Source organism: Bos indicus, chromosome 25 (genome assembly GCF_029378745.1).
Source record: "Bos indicus isolate NIAB-ARS_2022 breed Sahiwal x Tharparkar chromosome 25, NIAB-ARS_B.indTharparkar_mat_pri_1.0, whole genome shotgun sequence".
Taxonomy (NCBI): domain Eukaryota; kingdom Metazoa; phylum Chordata; class Mammalia; order Artiodactyla; family Bovidae; genus Bos; species Bos indicus.
Window position 1 is genome coordinate 500953 of NC_091784.1, and position 12588 is coordinate 513540.

The 12588-nt window shown below is 51.7% G+C and overlaps 1 protein-coding gene across 2 annotated transcripts in view; it reads left to right on the top strand.

Moving 5' to 3' along the window:
* Positions 1 to 12588, top strand: part of LOC139179644 (liprin-alpha-1-like) — a 304559-nt gene that overhangs the window by 140591 nt on the left and 151380 nt on the right. The gene's annotated exons all lie outside the window — the stretch shown is intronic.

The window sequence follows — 12588 nt, forward strand, 5'->3', positions numbered from 1 at the left end:
TCTTTACATTTTATTAACTATAGAAGATACTTTTTTAACGAGTCTAATAGAGACATTAACTGTGCAAAAGCTGATGAGATTTACAGTCTTAAATACAAGCACCAACACAGAAAGGATATTGCGTCAGTTCAGTTCAGTTCAGTCGCTCAGTCGTGTCCGACTCTTTGTGATCCCATGAATCGCAGCACGCCAGGCCCCCCTGTCCATCACCAACACTTGGAGTTCAACCAAACTCATGTCCATCGAGTCGGTGAAGCCATCCAGCTATCTCATCCTCTGTCGTCCCCTTCTCCTCCTGTCCCCAATCCCTCCCAGCATCAGAGTCTTTTCCAGTGAGTCAACTCTTCACTTGAGGTGGCCAAAGTACTGGAGTTTCAGCTTTAGCATCAGTCCTTCCAATGAACACCCAGGACTGATCTCCTTTAGAATGGACTGGTTGCATCTCCCTGCAGTCCAAGGGACTCACTCTCAAGAGTCTTCTCCAACACCACAGCTCAAAAGCATCAATTCTTCAGCGCTCGGCTTTCTTCACATCCCAACTTTCATATCCAAACATGACCACTGGAAAAACCATAGCCTTGACTAGATGGACCTTTGTTGGCAAAGTAATGTCTCTGCTTTTTAATATCCTATCTAGGTTGGTCATTAACTTTCCTTCCAAGGAGTAAGCATCTTTTTAATTTCATGGCTGCAATCACCATCTGCCGTGATTTTGGAGCCCACAAAAATAACGCCTGACACTGTTTCCCCATCTATTTCCCATAAAGTGATGGGACCAGATGCCATGATCTTAGTTTTCTGAATGGTGAGCTTTAAGCCAACTGTTTCACTCTCCTTTTTCACTTTCATCAAGAGGCTTTCTAGTTCCTCTTCACTTTCTGCCATAAGGGTGGTGTCATCTGCATATCTAAAAGTCCATTAATTCTACACTTAAGAGGATCATTTCTTTATGTAAGCACAATCTCATTTATGAATTACACATGATATGTAGTTTAGGATCCATCTACATTATGCTTATACCTGCGTGCTGCTGCTGCTAAGTCCCTTCAGTCCTGTCCAACTCTGTGTGACCCCATGGACTGCAGCCTACCAGGCTCCTCTGTCCATGGGATTTTCCAGGCAAGAGTACTGGAGTGGGTTGCCATTGCCTTCTCCTGTAACTGCATAGTGATACACCAATTCAAATTACTGCTATGGGGGAAAAACACCATTTAACGAGACAGGAAGACAAAGCACAAACCCGACTAAGGGGACTCACGCTGTGGACCACAGCACTGCTATGACCAGAGGAAGTGGGGGGACGCGGGAGGGGAGATGGATGAGTAAACTACAGCCTCGGGGGCTGGTGGGGGATCTGGATTGAGGACGACTAAGCAGACAACATGATGAGACAGGAAATCAACACCAATGATGAAAGCAGACACACTGTCAGAGAACTCCAACAGCAAGGAAAACATACAGAACTGTTCTTTTCATAAATATTCGGAAAGAAATCAAGCATGAAACCACAGAGAAATCGTCAAAGAATTTTAAGTATCAACTAATTAGCCAATGATGCAAATTATAAAAACAGTGTCAAAAGACCACAAAATGGACTAGTTACCACTTCACAGGCCTCTAAAATGATTCATGGTTAATTTAATTATAAGCTGACTAACAATGCAGCTAACATGAAATGGGTGGTAACAAAAAAAAGAGATAATACAAGTCCAGTTACAAAGCAGAATGTTGTACACGTGATTTCATGGGGTAAACAGCAATGCACTCACAACACCTAAGCTAAACACGCAAGAAAGCTGGAACATGTGCTTTAGAGCCGCACACTCTGTCACCAAAAGCCCTAGGTCGTCATCCCAGTTTTAGACTTGGAAAAGTGAGGCAGCCTGACATCTTCCCTGGGGCCCTGGGGCACTGGGCTTTTAACCTGGTTTCACACGCAGAGCTGGCCGGAGTGCGTGGCCAGGTCCATCAGCAAGCAGACCAGTGTAGATTCTTGGTTTTGTTCCCACCACATGCCCTGCACCCTGTAGCCAGGCATCCTCAATGGAAAATGTGCTGCACGGCTTTCCCACGCCATGACAGCTGCCTATAGTTACTTTCACAAAGCTGTCTGCTCCCTGAGAACAGAAACTTCCCTGCAGCTGCTGTGCCCAGCACAGGCCAGGCCCAACGTTACAGAGGCAGGCTCTGGCTGAGTTCATGATGACGTGCTAAGTTGGTGGTCCAAATATCAAGACTAATTTGTCACTGTGCCATTGTGGAATGATTAAAGACTAGGCGGTTTAAAACTTTTAGACCTCTGAGCGTAGCAAATGTACCTGATTTTCTTCTGGGTATAAAGAGAAAAATCAAAAAACAAACAAAAAACAGCGTGCTGGGGGAGGGATGCGGCAGGGAGGAGGCAGACACATACCAGAGTCATGATGCCCAGCTGGTCTCCCTCCTGTGCCGGGCTGTGCCACCTCCTTCTGGGCTTGGGCAGGGGCGGGCAGGAGCCAGCATGCGAGGAAGTGGGAAGCAGGTTGAGGGAGCTCACTGATTTAAAACGACAGAGGCTGCCTAAGCTCCCCCTGCCCTCCCTGCTCTCAGTCTCCTCGGCCCTCTGCTCCGTGTTCTCCTTCTCTTCTTCGATCAACCTAAAATAGAATAAAATGCATCACCTGCCTTTGTCAGCAGAGGGACCTGTCTGGACAATAAATTTGGGCTGGCATTCTGTGTCATGATTAGCAAATTCCAGAAACAGTTGCTCAATGAACATCTCAGCCAAAAGGTTCTACGTTTCCTCTTTTGAATATTCTCAAACTTAGAATAACTTAGCTTTGAGTCTTAAAAACTGGCCCTGATCATTCACGCTTGATTTCACTTATTTACTCTAACCTTCTGCAGGGACCCTGGTGGCAACTCTCTTCCTCTGAGGAGATACCTCAAGTTGACAAGCCTTACTTCCCCTGCTCTCAGGGCAGAGATGCATGTCAGTGCCTCAAGTCTTTTCCACTGGGAATCAGGAACTCTGTATAATCAAAACAGCAATTCACGAACAAGCTGCAGTTTCTAAACACAAGTCTCCAGACCAGATGAAGTGCTGAGTTGATCTTTTTTTTTTTTTTTTTTAAGGTTGTGTATATACAAACGCATCACTTGATGAAGTTCTCCACCAGCTTTGTGTGAGTTTCTGGGTTCATGTCAATGTGCTGCATTAACCTAGAATTCACAGTTTCTGCTCTTCTCCCCTAATGTGTGGTGGATGTTTTTATATAGCAGTTTAAATACACGATTATGCAAATAAAATGATTTTCAAATTAAAATACAAGATTCTTACAGACAGTAAACTCTCCAGCTTCACTTCTACTCATACATCTTGAAAGTTTTTCACTGTTGATTACAAGTTGATGGACAGAATTTACCATTTACATCAAGTCAACTTGTTGCATAAGGAAAAATCACTTTTACCTGACAACTTGCTGTAAAAATAAAAATATTAATATATAACCATTCCATACTTCCTGCAGGGATGCGGAAAGATCATCTTTCTGAGCTCGTCTGTGCTCAAACACGGCCCACAAAGCTGTCTGTCTTGGCGTCAAATGGGCAGGCGACACCACCTGTGTTTGCTGGTTGTCCCGTTCACCCCCTGCCTTTCCCCGGGAGCCCCGCACTCGGCCGACAGGAACGGGCACCTCAGCCTGGGCTGACGTGGCGAGAACAGTCTGAGCAGCAGCTCTGCCTGGTCCTGTGCAGGGTCACCAGCCTGCGGCCACTCTGAACGTGGACTCGGGACACGGGCATAGCTGTGCGGGTGTGGCACCAGGCAGGCCTCGGGGCCCCCAGCCACCCGGCCGCGCCCAGACCCAAGGCCCCCTGCTCACCACGAGGGAGGCCTTTGGATTCTATCCTGTTTTGAAAATTGTTATAACTGCCAAGATGGTGTCTAAAGAAATCATCTTAAATATACTGATGAGATGTGAAAAACTCAAACACATGTCCTTGGACCACTGTTTACAACAAGCCAATCTTCACACTGCATTAAGTTAAAAAGGAAAATGCAGATCTGAGTGGGAATTTGCCAACCCCAAAACTCCAGCTTTCACCAGGTGGCTTTTCACCAGAACGTGGGGGGCTCCGAGGGACACAGGAGGGTGCAAGGGCCATAGGGGACACCGCCTCGGCACCTCACCCACCTTGGGGCTCAGAGCTGAGGGGGAACACCCCACAACGCCCCCCCACAGAGTGCTGACACCACACCGTGGATAGAACGCCCTGGCTGACCGAGCTCTATAAGCAAGGGCAATCTAAAAACTGAAAATTCTTGAAGCAGACCTGAGGTCAGGTTTCTTGCTATGGAACACTCAGATGTCCCTAGAAGACAGCTCCTCAGAGAAACAGAGTTTCTGGGGAGCTGAGTTCGCAATCACCCACTGACTCTCTTCATTGATGGTGTCCAGCTTCTTCTGAAGCATCACAGTCAGAGTCTTGGCATTGGCCTGCCCGCTGGGCGACAGCTGAGTGGCCGAGCTGAAGAGGGTGACCCTGTCGCCCTCGTCGTCAGACACGCCCTCATCACTCTCAAACGCCTGGGCCATGTCGGCCAGCATGCTGGCTTGCTCCGCGTGCTCCCAGTTCTGCTCCTTCAGGGTCTGCATCTGGGCACGAGAGGACCATGTCTCGTCAGCAACATTCAGGGCAGCTCAAGTCTATCAGGAACTGAACCCAATTTTACATGGAAACCCTGACTGTGGGTAAATGGGCCATGTTCATGAGACACTGCCATCTCTTAATCGAGCAGGACTGAAGAAACGGGCAGGGGGAGAATCCAGTTCCTAGATGGCCTGGTGACACCCAGGACGGCAGGCATTCTATGAGGTTATTCACAAGGGTGGGCTGATGGAGTCAGAGACAGAAACTGAAAATTACAAAAATACATCCATGCCTCCATCAGCCAGGCTGGAGGAAAATAAGAAAAAAGAACCCTTCTGCTCGGCAGCCACTGGGTCCCTATCAGCAGTCATCTCTGGTACCAGTTCACCAGAGAGTGCCATCCTCGCAGGCTTCCAGCCCTCCATTTCCCAGGCTGGTCTGAACACCCACAGACAGGAGCGAGCAGGGTCAGCCAGGAGACAGGAGGGCCAGCCCCCCTGCGGCTCTCCTCTTGGGGCACAGGCCCTAGCGCTGTTCTGGGGGATGGCTCCTCGCACCACAAGAGTGGCTCTGTCATCAGAGACACACGGGAGAGGGCCCACGGGGCCCCGTCCCGCCCTCCGGCTCTCACACCTCACACCCTTCTCTCTGAAAACGTCCCCCCTGCCACACTGTCACCCAGGTCCTGCCTTCTTTCCCAAACATGACCTCAAAGGAACTGAGGGGCAGCCTCGAGGTGCTGGCTTGCTGGCTCCCTGTCCCCTGTGGCCAGTGCCCTCGCCTCCTGTCTTCATCACAACCCCACCCCAGGCCTGGGCTACCCCCTTTGCTGGCTCCAGGACCACCTGCCATCATTCCTGCTCCGCTCTAGCAAACCAGCTGCCTATGGGTTCACCCCCATCAGCCCGGTCAGCAAATCCTCTCCCTTCTCTCGCCTTCCAATAGCACAAGGGGAACCAGCAGATTCCTCCTCCAGGGCTCCCTGCAGCACCCACTGTGGGTCTCTGAAAGCTCCCTGGGAGCAGCCTCTATGGTCCCCTCCCGCCCGGCTCCTAGCTCTCTGCCAGCAGGCGGTGGGTGTGCCCCAACCTGCAGGGCAGCTCCCCGGGGGTTTGAAGAACCCATGTTACCAAGCCCCCTCCCCTCTTTGCCCTCCCCCACACCCGCCCCAGCATGTCTCTCCCTGGGATCCAGGCCCTGCCCTCCCTGCAGTTATTCCTGTCGCTTGCACCCCTTCTCAACCTTGGAATGCAGGGTTCCCCACAGCTCTACCCTTGCACCCCATCTCTCTCCACGGGCACCCACCTGGTGACTTTACCGTGCTCGTGGCTTTCAATGCCATCTGTATGCCCACGACCCCAAGTCCACCCTGAGCTGAGTGAGTCCTCTCCCGGATGCAGGCCGGAACACTCAGCTGCTCTCCTCACAAGTCCCTGGGACACCCCATGGGCTTGTCCACCTCAACAGGGCTGAGGCCCAGCTCTTAGCTCCCCGTCCCGGCAGCCCTCCTCACCTCAGGAAACAGGCTCTGGCCTCAAGCTGCTGAGGCCTGAGCCCGGGCTCCTCCCTGATGCGGCCCGCTCTCTCCCTTGTCCCCACTGGTTGACACGACCCTTTTTCTATCTCCAAGTGGCTACTTCTCTTCCTGCCTCGGGGTCTCTGGTTCAAGGTCACCCTCCTGGTGTCACCTTGCTGGCCACCCTGTTCACACACAATCGTCCCCTCCTCCTTGGACAACTCGGGCACTCTGGTCTCCTTTCCCTGCTCATTACTGTTCGACAGGCTGTGCGGGTTTAAAAAGGGGTCCACAAATTCTTCCCTCCTCCTCCCTTCAAGCGGCAGAAGGGGCAACTCCTGCTCAGCCCCTAAGCGAGGCAGGACTGTGCAGCTCACTCTTGCAAACAGAAGTGAAGGTGTGCGGCCTCGGGATCAGGGTGCAAAAGGCTCCGGGCTAAACCCCACGCTCTCGCTCTCAGAGGGTGTTCCGAGGAGAGTCAGGCCATATGGGAAAGCCACACGGCAGGGACCTGGGCCTGTCCCCAGCAGCCAAGTGAATCTGAAAGCCTGCCATCCAGCCCTGGGGGGCCTTCCTGTGTCTGTGCCCTCAGGAGGCCCTGAACCAGGCCCGCCTGCTACAATGCACAGGCACTGTGGACTGTGAGCTGCTCCCTAGGAAGTCATTAAGCTTTGCAATGATTCGTTATGTAGCAGTGGATAAAGGACACACATGATTTTTAATTCACTGCTGGAGTCCTACTTCTGACCATGTCTGGCCCAAACTAACTGCTCACTGAATATGGAAGCTCAAAACACAGACATGTATGAACAAACACATGGCATGAATGAGGTGAAAAGATAAAGGCACTTAAACTCCAATGAGAATTCTTCTCACTATAAGCTGATGGATATGTGTATCCATTTACTCGTAGGATGATTTCAAAACTGTGGTAATTAGTACCATGCTGGGCCTCACAGTAGGCCACAAGTTATCCAAATTGGTTATTTTAAGAAAAAAAAAGCATGCCTTAAAAGTAAACTCTTAGCCAGAAAAAGGAAAATGGGAAGACATAAAGCGACCTATCAGCGCTTTGTTCCAAACCCACCTCAGGACCACAGTGTGAGGGGGCAGGTGCCTCACAAGGTGCCCACCAGGGACGGGAAGAGGGCCGCGGCATCCTTGCCTCTGACAGCTCATCGTGCAGCGCTGCCAGCTGGCCTTTCTGGGGGCATCGTAGCACTGCCCGATCTCCTGAGTAGTCTGCTGACCAGTCTGCCACAGGGAACCTGAGGTCCAGAGCACTGCCCAAGTGGGGTCAGCTGAAACACACGGCAAAGAGCAGCGCTGTTAGAAGAAAAGAGAGCTCACTCTGTCAGTCGAGCCAGAGCCTGTCCATTTGGAAGATTGGCAATTTCACAGCAAAAGGGCCCCCGGGAGGGCACTGCCCTCTGGCTCCAACAGCAACAGGCCACCCGCTGCTCCACAGACACTCAGGGCTCATCCCCAGCAGCTGGAAAACTCCCATATGTGGGGAAGGCAGTGCTGACGCGAGGGTGTGGAGCTGACTAGGACAGGATCGGCTGTCTGAGGCTGGGGCATCCAGGGTCCCCCTGGAGCCCACTCTCAGGTCCCAGGGCGGGGCCTGCACCTGCTCTGCTTTCCCCTTGGCACCCCACCTCCCCTTCGGCCCACGCCTGCTCTGACCTCCCTCTCCCATGTGAAGTCTGTGGATCACAATCACCAGTCTGCCTGGAACACTGTCTGCACTGCTCTCATTGTTTTTAAAGGTGTCTCAAACAACCCGCAGCAGAAAGGGCTCGGACCCACAGCTCGGAGCTGAGCACCATTGGTGTCTCCCATTAAAACAAAGGCGAGCGTGTCACTGGACTCTGGGCTGAACAAGGCCCAGCACAGATGCTCAGGCCCTTAGCACTAAGGCCTGGGCCTGCAGGTGCCAGGAGCTCACTCAGCAGGGGCCTGCTGAGAGGCAGGGTGGCCCCGCCTTGACTGTGAGCCACCTGCACTGCAGGACCGCCCGGGCTGTGCTCAGTCTTGTCCCTGGGAAGAGGGTGGTGCCTTCACGTGCAGGAGTCCCTAAACCTCGGAGACAGGACCTTCCTCCGAGGACAGGACACCCCATACGTCTGCAGAGTGGCCAGGGCCGACCACCAGCTCAGCCTGCTCGGGGTCACCTGCTGCTCTGCTCGACGGTTTTGCAAGGAACACTGTGTTGCATAGGAGATGGAAGTCTGGAATCTCCCGGAGCCACACCTGTCTTCCCTCCTGTCTCCTCTCCCTCCTGACAGAACTGCTCCCTTCTCTGCCCCACTTGCACCCAAGGGCCTGGGGCCAGAACACACTTGGGAACTGGGTAGGGGGTACGACACAGTCCCACTGTGGACTGCGGACCCTCGAGGGTCCTCTGAGGGCCACAGAGGCCTCCGGGTTGGGTCGCCCCCCAACCATCACCTCCCAGTCCCCTCGCGGGATGCAGCCTCCATCTCTTTCCCCCTCATCACCCGAAGCTCTATCCCCCCCCCCCCCCGGAGAAGGTCTCAGAGACAAGGTGACCAATTCCTCTGGGAGGCCCACTAAATATGCTGTGCCTGCCCTGCCTGTGAGCCAGGTTTTCAGTCCCCACTCCCTTTCTCCTGAGCCAGCATAGTGCTCCCCACCCAGCCCACAGTGCATGCAAGCCCCACTCCGAAGCCCCACCTGTGCTGCTACGTCACTGCCGTGACCCCTCGAGATCTGCCTCCTGGAGACACCCCTCCCTCGCACCAGCCGCTGTGGCCCACTGTCTTCAGAGCACAGCGGGCCCTCCTGCCCCGCAGCTGCTTCCTCTTCTCGTCTCTCACACTCACTGACACACAGGGGACTGGCGACCAGGCCCCAGGTTTCTCCATCTGAGCCCCCCAACCATGCCAGGCCTTGGGTCCTGGCACCAGGGCCCTCCTCATTACCCAAAAACCCCCAAGAGCAGGAGGCCATGTCCACCTCCTCTTTCTCCACTGTCTACACAGTCTGCCTCACACTCACCTTGTCCACCCCGGGAGCAGGGGTTCCCCACTTCTGACAGCACCAGCCTCTCACCTTGGGGGAGCTCTACCAGCAAGTCCAGCCATGTCCCCTATCCATATTGCAGGGCACGTGCTCTCCTTGAACTCCACCCACTGTGGTTTCGGACTCCACCTGCCAGTTTCTGGCTCTGCCTTTGTCTCAAATGATATCCCCTTACTCTAGAAGAAGGCTGGGTTGGGGCCCTGGACTGTGAGGATCCCCTAAGTACACAAACACAGAAATATGCGTATGGGCTCCAAACTGTCTCCTAAGTCAGGCTTCAAGCAGTAGTCGATTTCCTACAGATGAATGAATGTCACCAGTTAAGCACTTAATGACCTTTGCTAAAGTTTGTCTCTCACTTGTGACCATTTTCCGTGAAGAAGCCAAAGAAACATTTAAATACTTAATAAGAATTACCACCCCTCGAACAATGAGTAAGAAAAAATCAGGATGCTCAGTAATCTGCTCGCCTCATTCACAAGCCAGGTGATTCCTCCCACCGCAGTCAATGGCAAGTCATGTCTCAGTCTCCATTCATGTAAAAAAGACTACAGGTCATTAACCTTCTGTGACTCTTCCGAAACATCAGTGTCACAGTCTGTCAGGCCCCTCAAATGAATACACCCAAATATCAACTGGTCGCCCCCACACTTCCAAATCTCTGCCTGTGGTTTTGAGTGTTGTCAATACTGTGACTACCACTCCATGGTACCAAGTTTGACCCTAAGGAACGATGCTTGTCTCTTCCCTCTCGCTGGCCACGAAGCTACAGGCTCCTTGAGGTGCAACCATGAGCAACACCCAATCATACTGTCCACACACCAGACAGGCCCTTGTCACACTTGACAGCGCTGAGGGGAGCTGCCCAGGGGAGCAGCCTACCCATAGTGGAAGGGAGCCCCTCGCACTCTCATCTGGTCCAGTTCAGCTCTCAGGGTTTCCAGGTTTAGAATCAGCTGGTCCTAAGAAACAGCAAATGACACAGCCTGCACTGCTTGCTTTCCTGATGTAAAATGACTTGCACCAAAATGTGCAGAACAGGTTATGTGTGTAGGTATCCACTCTGAACATTTTAATTCTGAGAAAATGTTCTCTAGGAGTCCCTAGAAAATATAAACACTCAGAACAATATTCACCCATAAACCATAATGAGGAGGAAGTTCCATCTCAGGTGTAGAAAAGGTTTCTCTGGAGGAAACATGGCAAGCCATTAACAACGATGAAGTCTGTAGAGAGAAGCTGGACTTCAGGCGGGGGTTCGGGTCAGGGGGACACAACTCACTCTATTGCCCTCACTCCTCTCATTGCTTTAAACGGTCTCCATGGAGCTCACCTGCATTCCTGGGCATTCCTCACATTCATTCCTCTACAGCCCACTTCACTTCCTTATGGGGTAAAACAAGTCAAACGGGCCAAGTTTCCGAGTCACTCGACTCAACCTGGCAGCTCTGTGCTGTCGGCCATGGCAGTCACTCGCCTCGTGCAGCCCCTGAGCACGTGAGACAGGCTGGTGCAACACTAGATGTGGAAATCACACAGAAGATTTCAAGACTCACAGTGAAAGAAGGATGTCAAGTAGCCCATTGGGTTTTAGGAAATTTTTGATTGTGTAGGTGGCTCATATTATCTTTCTGACGCACAGCACAGTCCACGTGAAGGGCTCACGCTTTGTCTCAGCTTTCTGGGTGATCCCAGAAAGGACTACTCAGAATTCTGAACCACACATAACAGCCACACACTCTAAATTCAACTATAATGCAAACACATTCAGTGTTCAAAACCAGAAATGCTATACGTGTTACAGCAGTGGATTAGCCATAAGGAAAATGTAACTTGACTTCTGCTAAGCATCTGCTCAAACTCATGTCCATTGAGTTGGTGATGCCATCCAACCATCTCATCCTCTGTCATCCACTCTCTTCCTGCCTTCAATCTTTCCCAGCATCAGGGTCTTTTCCAATATGAAAATTCATATTAAAAAACTGGAAATAATTACCTCAAGCATTTTTTAAATGTAATAACAAAGTTGGCAAGGCTGTGTTTTATAAAATGAGCATCATCAATTTCAAGGTTTAAAAAGCTGTTTTAGAATCTACTGTATAAAGAAATGGAGAGAAGAATGATCTAGTTGAGATTGGCTTTGTGTTAAAAATTGCTGAGATTAATTGATGGGTCATGGGTATTTATTATACTACTCCATCCACTTTTGTGCATGTTTGAAATTTTCCATTGTAATACATTTAAAAACAGTTTATTTTCTGTTAGAACAGAGTCTTCTCCAGCAACACAATTCGAAAGCATCAGTTCTTCAGGGCTCAGCCTTCTTTATGGTCCAATTCTCACACCCATCCGTGACTACTGGAAAAACCATAGCTTTGACTATATGGATCTTTGTCAGCAAAGTGATGTCTCTACTTTTCAATATGCTGTCTATGTTTGTCATAGCTTTCCAAGGAGCAAGCATTTTTTAATCTCATGGCTGCAGTCACCGTCTGCAGTGATTTTTGAGCCCAAGGAAATAAAACCTGTCACAGCTTCCACAATAAGGCATCGGCATTCAAAGATTTTTAAAGCAAAACAAAAGTTGACTTTGAATTGGCTTAGTCATAAACAGCATCCTGATCTCAACAGCCTCTGAACAGCAGTTCTGAAAGTAAGGAAGAGCACCCCTGATCGGGAGCCACTGAGCTCTCTGCCTAAGCCGGGAAGGCGCCTCACCACAGGTCTCACAATGAGAGTCAGAACCACTGCCCCCTGGGAGCCCGTCTTTGAGGCTCTGCAGTCCAGGCCCAAGAACACAGGCATAGTGGGGACAGTACTAACATGTGAGGCTGGACCTGGGATCCCCACTCCATTTCCTGAATGGTCTGTATCGCCGTGTGGCCAACCTTTCCAGGAAACCTCTCTCAGGACTCGGTGATGCGAGCCTCCACCATCACCCTTTCCTGACGCACCTTCTGTCGCAGCGCAACTACGGTTCTCCTCCTGCCTAGGAGCAGCCATCCTACACATACACTGTGTCTTGACCAGCAGTTTGGCATGTGGGACTCCAGCACCACGTCCGAGGCAAGCAGGCTCCACACCTGGGCACCATGCCTTCAGTTTCATGGGCCCCGGGCTGGCACCCTCAGGTTTGTCTGAGGGGCAGTTGGGAGGTCCACCTGTATCCCAAGCAGCTCCCAGACTGGCTGGTCAGAGCAACAAGCAGCCTCTTTGAACGTGGGGACGCCCTGGCTCCTGCCCACCGCCTATGGGCGACCATCTCTGGCCCTGCTCCCAAGGAGGTGGGTGCCCGGATCAGCAGATGGGGCCACACATGCACACACTCGGCGGCAGAGAAGGGAGCGGCGGAGAAAGGCAGCGCTGGCCCCCGCCCAAGCCGTGTCTCCTGC